This window comes from Pipra filicauda, unplaced genomic scaffold, assembly GCF_003945595.2.
Source record: "Pipra filicauda isolate LSUMZ 115617 unplaced genomic scaffold, ASM394559v2 scaffold191_size1418713_pilon, whole genome shotgun sequence".
Lineage (NCBI taxonomy): Eukaryota > Metazoa > Chordata > Aves > Passeriformes > Pipridae > Pipra > Pipra filicauda.
This window is the reverse complement of record NW_024104300.1, coordinates 992,182-998,439: the sequence shown is the minus strand read 5'-3', so window position 1 is coordinate 998,439 and position 6,258 is coordinate 992,182.

Sequence of the window (6,258 nt, the reverse complement as noted above, 5' to 3'; positions counted from 1 at the left end):
GTCCAGCGGGGGCACAAAGATGATCAGGGGTCCGGAGCATCTCTCCTGTGAGGAGAGACTGCAGGAGCTGGGCCTGTTCAGTGTGGAGAAGAGCAGACTGAGAGGGAATGTCAGCAACACATGCATGTATCTCGAAGGCAGGGCTCAAGAGGATGGTGCCGGAGCCTTTTTGGTGATGCCCAGCGACAGGACAAGGAGCAATGGCCATAAATTAGAACACAGGAAGTTACACCTCAACATGAGGAAGAACTTTTTTCCATTTAGGGTGGCAGAGCGCTGGAACAGCTGCCCAGGGAAGTAATGGATTTTCTCTCTGGAGACATTCAAAACCCACCTGGACACATTCCTATGTAACCTGCTCTACATGACCCTGCCATGGCAGGGATATTGGACTGGATTATCTCTAGAGTTCACTTCCAACCCTAACTACTCTGTAATTCTATGTGATTTTAGATTTTAGTCCCATTTTAATCTGTGTGCTTTAACCACCTAGTTAAGGTGGTTAAAGTGTGTGGAAATTACTTTAGTGGTACACTTCTAGTGGTGCTAAAGTGGTACTAATAAGTAGTAGAACGAGCCTTGCCAACAAACTTCATTACACTTTCACTCTTACACAACCTGAGGGAACGGCCTGAAATTGTGTCAGGGAGGTTTAGCTTGGATATTAGGAAAAGGTTCTTCACCCAGAGAGTGGTTGGGCACTGGAACAGGCTCCCCAGGGAAGTGGTCACAGCACCAAGTCTGACAAAGTTCAAGAAGCATTTGGATGATAGTCTTGGGCACATGGTGTGACCCTTGGGGATGGTCCTGTGCAGGGCTAAGGGTTGGACTAGATAATGCAACTCAGAATATTCTGTGATTCTGTAAATCGCCTTTGCCAATACCTTTGCTGATGATTTTGTTGAGCAACACAAACCGCCCACTTGCAACTGCCCTTCACCTGCCGCACCAGGCTCTCCCACCCCACAGGCAGCACAGTGCCTCACCGACACAAGTCATGGGAAGCTTAACATTTATTGCCAGATGCAAGGGGCACGTGCTTTGGATTTTCAGTAAATCCACAGGGAAGGTCACCAGGAGTTTCCCAGCTAGGAGCTGGGAGTGCAGGTGCCTGCGGCACAGCTGTGGTTTGCAGGAGTCACGATCTGTAACACAACAGTGCAAGGTGTCACAGGGACCTGTCATGACATGGAGGGGTTTGGTGGTGGAAGACTCAAGAAAACTAACTCGGCACAGTTTGTGAAGATACATGAATGAAATAAATCAACACCTGATGCTTTTAAGTTATTTGGCAGAAGCCAAAGGGTAATAAATACTAAACATTGACTACTTTAAAAGTATTGCTACAGAAGTGGTCCATAGCTGGGAATCAGACTTTCCTCAAACTTGCACCAAAAAACCTCAATCACAAATTAAACTTCATATCACCAAGTCAGGTATTCTTCCCAAATGTGCCTGCTTCTCAGGAAATTCAAGGTGTCTATTACTGTTTTGTTTTGAAATACATGTATGGCCTTGAATTCTAGACTCAAATGTCCTTTTTTGCTCAAATAGTAGCCTGAATCATCAGATGATTTTCTGGTTTGGTCTGCTCTTGGGGTAAGCAGACCTCTTGGAAGTTCTCAGTAGATTTGTTCAGCTGGTACTAAAAAAAGTGTAATACAGCACGCTAGGCTCCAACTCTCTAACATTTTTAGTAAAGGAATGTAAGACCTGCTAAGACTTTAAAATAGGAATACCAAAGGCTGGCTGAAGGGAATTCCAGGTTTTGCCTGTTCTAGAGCTTTTGTTGGTTTCACACAAAAATTATTCCAGGCCTATTTAAGTACTAAGCCTATCTTTGGTCACACTTGTTCCTTTCCCACATTAGTTGCTATGCTACAGGGCATTGAATTCTGCTGCAGCAGAAGTCCTTTGGATTTTTGATTCTAGACAACTGAAGCAATTCATCAAATTATTCTCTCTAAATATCTAGCAATTTAATGATCTCTTGAAACAGATTGATTAGATTTTGGGAAGAGATAGATATTCTGGATTTCCTAATGCAAAATTGCTTACAAATACAAATACGTTGGAAAAGAAGTCACATCTCAAAGTTATGGGCACCAATGATTTGATTAGAAAAAAGTCTCGGTCTTGTAACTCTTGATAAATATTTCCTGTGGGACAGCAGATAATGAAAACACACCTCCCCAAATAAAGGGGTTTTAGTTTGAATCAGACTGGTAACAAAACAGATTAGTTCATTTCACCCAGTAGTGTTCTATCTGTCAGGATAAGATTATGCACACCCTATGCTGTGTGGTTACAGGGTTCGCAGTTCTGAAAAGTGGTGTTAGTACATCCTGAAGATATGGTATTTGCAAATTATTTTCAAAGAAAACAAACAACAACAACAACAAAAAGGTAGGTTTTAGACGTACAGGTATTTTGCTTTGTTTCTTCCTTAGTCTCTTCTCTGGTTCCTTCCCTCCAACTTCTGTGTTTTCTGCTTGTTCCCTGGGTCAGAGATTTTCTAATCTGTCTCTAGTCAGCCATTGTATTTCTGCAATGTTCCACTTCAAGAACTATCCCCAAATATGTAAAATACCAGGATTTAACACTGCATTCAGTGCTACACAAACAATTCTGCATTTCTATAGCATATTGCATTCACAGTTAACATGGGACAAAAGAAACATTTGAGCTTAGTCTTTTTAGCACAAAAGGAATTGTTTATTACTAGGCAAGCTCTGAAGAACAATATGGGGCACTTTCCAAACCTAACAGGTATGGAAGCTCTTTAGCCATGGTATTTGTACATGTCAGTGCCTACATTTCGCAGCTGAAACTCATGTAGGTATGAACAGGATACAGATAATAGAATCTTAGAATCATAGAATAGTTTGGGTCAGAAGGGACCTTCCAACATGTAAGTCTAGCCCCCTGCCATGGGCAGGGACATCTTTCACTAGGTTAGGTTGCTCAAAGCCCTGTTCAACCTGACCTTGAATACTTCCAGGGATGGGGCACCCACAAACCATTGTTACCAACCACCTATCTCCAACCTATTTATTTTTAAATTCTACTCATCTTTCCTTGCATTTATGAGCTACACATTGCTAGGAGTTTTTGTAGATTCAGTCCAATGTTGAAGTGGTTAAAAAATCAATATTTTGTCATGTTTAAGAGAAGTTCTTTTAAAGCTGCAGTGTAACAAGAATGGAGTCCTGCATTTTGTTGTATCTTCTCCTATTACGTATAGCAGTGGTGGTCTGAAAAATAAAAGCTAGACACAATCCCAGTATGGGGAAACTGGAATAATTTACTGAACATGAAAACACTATTTTAAAGGCATCTGGGGCTGGACATGTTAATGAAGAGGACGAGCTATGTTAATTAGGGAATTACACAAGTTTTTACTACCGTCACCCAATGGGTTAAATATTTCCCTTAACCAAGATTACATAGGGGGAAAGGGTTTAAAGGGGTTTAGACATGGTCTGATACAATCATCTCAAGAGTCCTTTCTGATTTCTGCTGGAGCCAAGCTTAATCCATAAGGTAGAACTTTAACAGGTCTTGTGAGAAGGGTCCAACTCCTTCAGACCATGAGGTGTTTGTCAGCCCTTGTTTTCTTTTGCTAAAAGCTGGGCTTGGGCTCCCACATCTGCCCTTTTTTTTTATTTTTTTAAAAAAACAAAAAACTTGGAAAAAACTTTGATCAAACGTTTGCTAATGCAAGACAAAATACAAAGGAATGCAAATATTACCATAAATGTTTTCTTTAACGAGAGTATTAAATTTATCATGCTAACTAAACATGTAATCTAAGCTTTGATTACTGTTTTTTTTCTTCAACTTATCAATGCTTTGATGCATTAGTTCAGAGTGAGTAATAACAAATTCTATAGCTGCATTTTAGAAGCAAATGTATTCTTAAATGGATCTAACAAGAAATATTGCAGTCTTACTTTTAATACCACAAGTGAAATTAATGTTAGCAAGGAGGCTCCTTTTTCAAGGAAATGTACAGTCTTTTATATACCTGAGATGGAAAGTATGATTATGCAAAGGCATCGTGTGTCAGAATAGTTTGGGCCACAAGGTTTGGCATTATAAAAGCATGTGAAGGAATCATAGCTGTTTTAAGGTATTCTGCATATTGCTACAAAAATTATTTCCTTAAACTTAGCACTAACATTAAGAACATTTAACCAATCAAAAAGACTATCAAACATTTTTAGATATAGAAAAGTAAACAAGGAACAAAATGCAAGAAGGAAAAATTCAATGTTAAACTAAATAAACCTGGATTAATACAAAACTTGTTTAAACAACTTATTTCCATTATTTCTTATTAGAAATTACTCTTATAAAATCTTATTGAAGCTATCCTCTAAAGATCCTATTGACTTATAAGCAATTGATTTTGAACCAAACTTAATAACTTGATGACTTCAGGGTTCGTGTGCTCCTGACTTTTACCTGAAAGTTTTTTAGTGTTTGTTTTTGAAAACTTTTATTTAACCTAAAACATCTCTGCAAATGAAATTCTATTCAACTCAGGGTGATATGTTTTCTGTTTTTTATCTAAGGGTGTTTGTGCACATGTGAGGTAATGCGCATTTGTGTATAAATCAGAACATATTAATTATTGTATTTTCACACGCGTGCGTACATTCACACATTCATACTCGATGGCCATCGAACAAACATCATACAAACTTACCTTTGGCTTTCATTTTACAGTGTCTTTTGGTTATGAACTGAGAAATTGGCATTTTTTGTTTCTCACCCTTAGATTAGTAATATATGTTTTCTGTTTTTTATGATAGTATAACCTGTAAAAACATAAGCATATTTTACTTCATGTTCAATTTAAATTTCAAATACATATAAACATTCCTATAGTTCAAGGATAAAATATATACTTCTTCTATTTTTAAGGCAAATATATGTCTTTCTGTGTTAATTTGGCTTTTGGACTTAAAGAAAATTGTTATTGAAAGAACTTTAAAATTTTCAAAAATGCAGCTATGCATACATTTAAAAACAATTCTGGCTATTAGCTATGGAAGGGTGTCTTCATTCAGCAAAGGTTCTTTGCTTCCTTCGCTTTCCCCCTTTTTTTTCTTTCTTTCTTTTTTTTGTTTGTTTGTTTGTTTTGCGGAGGAGGACAGTCTCTCCATTGGTAGCGTTTTGTTCGCCTTACTCACACTGTTAAACTGAAAGAGGTTGATAAACAAAAGGGTTTGCAAAAAAAGACCAGTTCTTAGTTTAGGCTGCAAAGAAAAAGGAAAAAAATCAAGGAAGGGGGTTTTTGCTGCTTTGACTACTGCTGAAGTCGGCAGCTTTGTGTCTGCACCACTCCGTTTGTCTCTGGGGTCCCTGTTCCCGGGTTTCTCTCGTGCTGTTGCCGCTGGGCTTCCGCTCGCTCCCTCCTTCGCCGACGGTCCCGCTTGGGCTTTTTCCTCCCTCGGACCTTTCCCGGAGCCCCCCGGGCACTCCGTGGGATCCTTCCCGCCGCCCACGCTCCATAGCCCCGGTTTTTGCATACCTCCTGTTCTGCTTGTGTTTGTTTTTCGCGGTGCCTCTTTCGTTTGTGTGTTTCCGGGTTCCGGGTCCTTCCTGCCTTCTGAGTGGTTCCCGCTCGGGTCCCGCTGCTGCTTCCGCCGGCGCGGGTCTCTCGATCTCGTTGTTTGCTGAGGCGCCGGAGGTGGCGGCCCTTCCTCAGGGACCTGCTCCAGGGTGTTGACCTCGCGCCTCTGGCCGCTGCTTGGCTGCTGCTGCTGAGAGCGGTAGCGGGCGGCGATACAGGAACTTGCCGAGGCAGCGCGGCAGTTCGCTGGCGCTGGCTCCCACCCCGACCCTGCACAGGGTGGCTGCAGCGGCGGTGGCCGTGGTTCTGTCTCACACGGCTCTCTCCGGGCAGCGTGTGTCGGGCTGCAGTGTGCTTGTGCGCTCCGCTCAGGGGCTGGGGCCCGTCCCGGGCAGCGACTGCTGAGGTTTTTTCGGGCGGTTGCCGAGTCCCACAAGCACGTATCAAGAAGGTCGGTAACGTTCAGTTCTGACATGTGACGCTGGGCCCACAGCAACAGGTTCTGCAAGGGCTGTTCGTCAATTTTCGCGCTATGCTGCTTAAGCTCGCGTTTTAAAATTAAATAAATATGGTTTTGTTCAGAAGATATTTGAGTCCCCATTGTACCCTACTTATAATGTTACGAAGTCTTTAAAATAATTACGCAACCTGGAGTTCGTAGTCAGCTCACTCAGCAG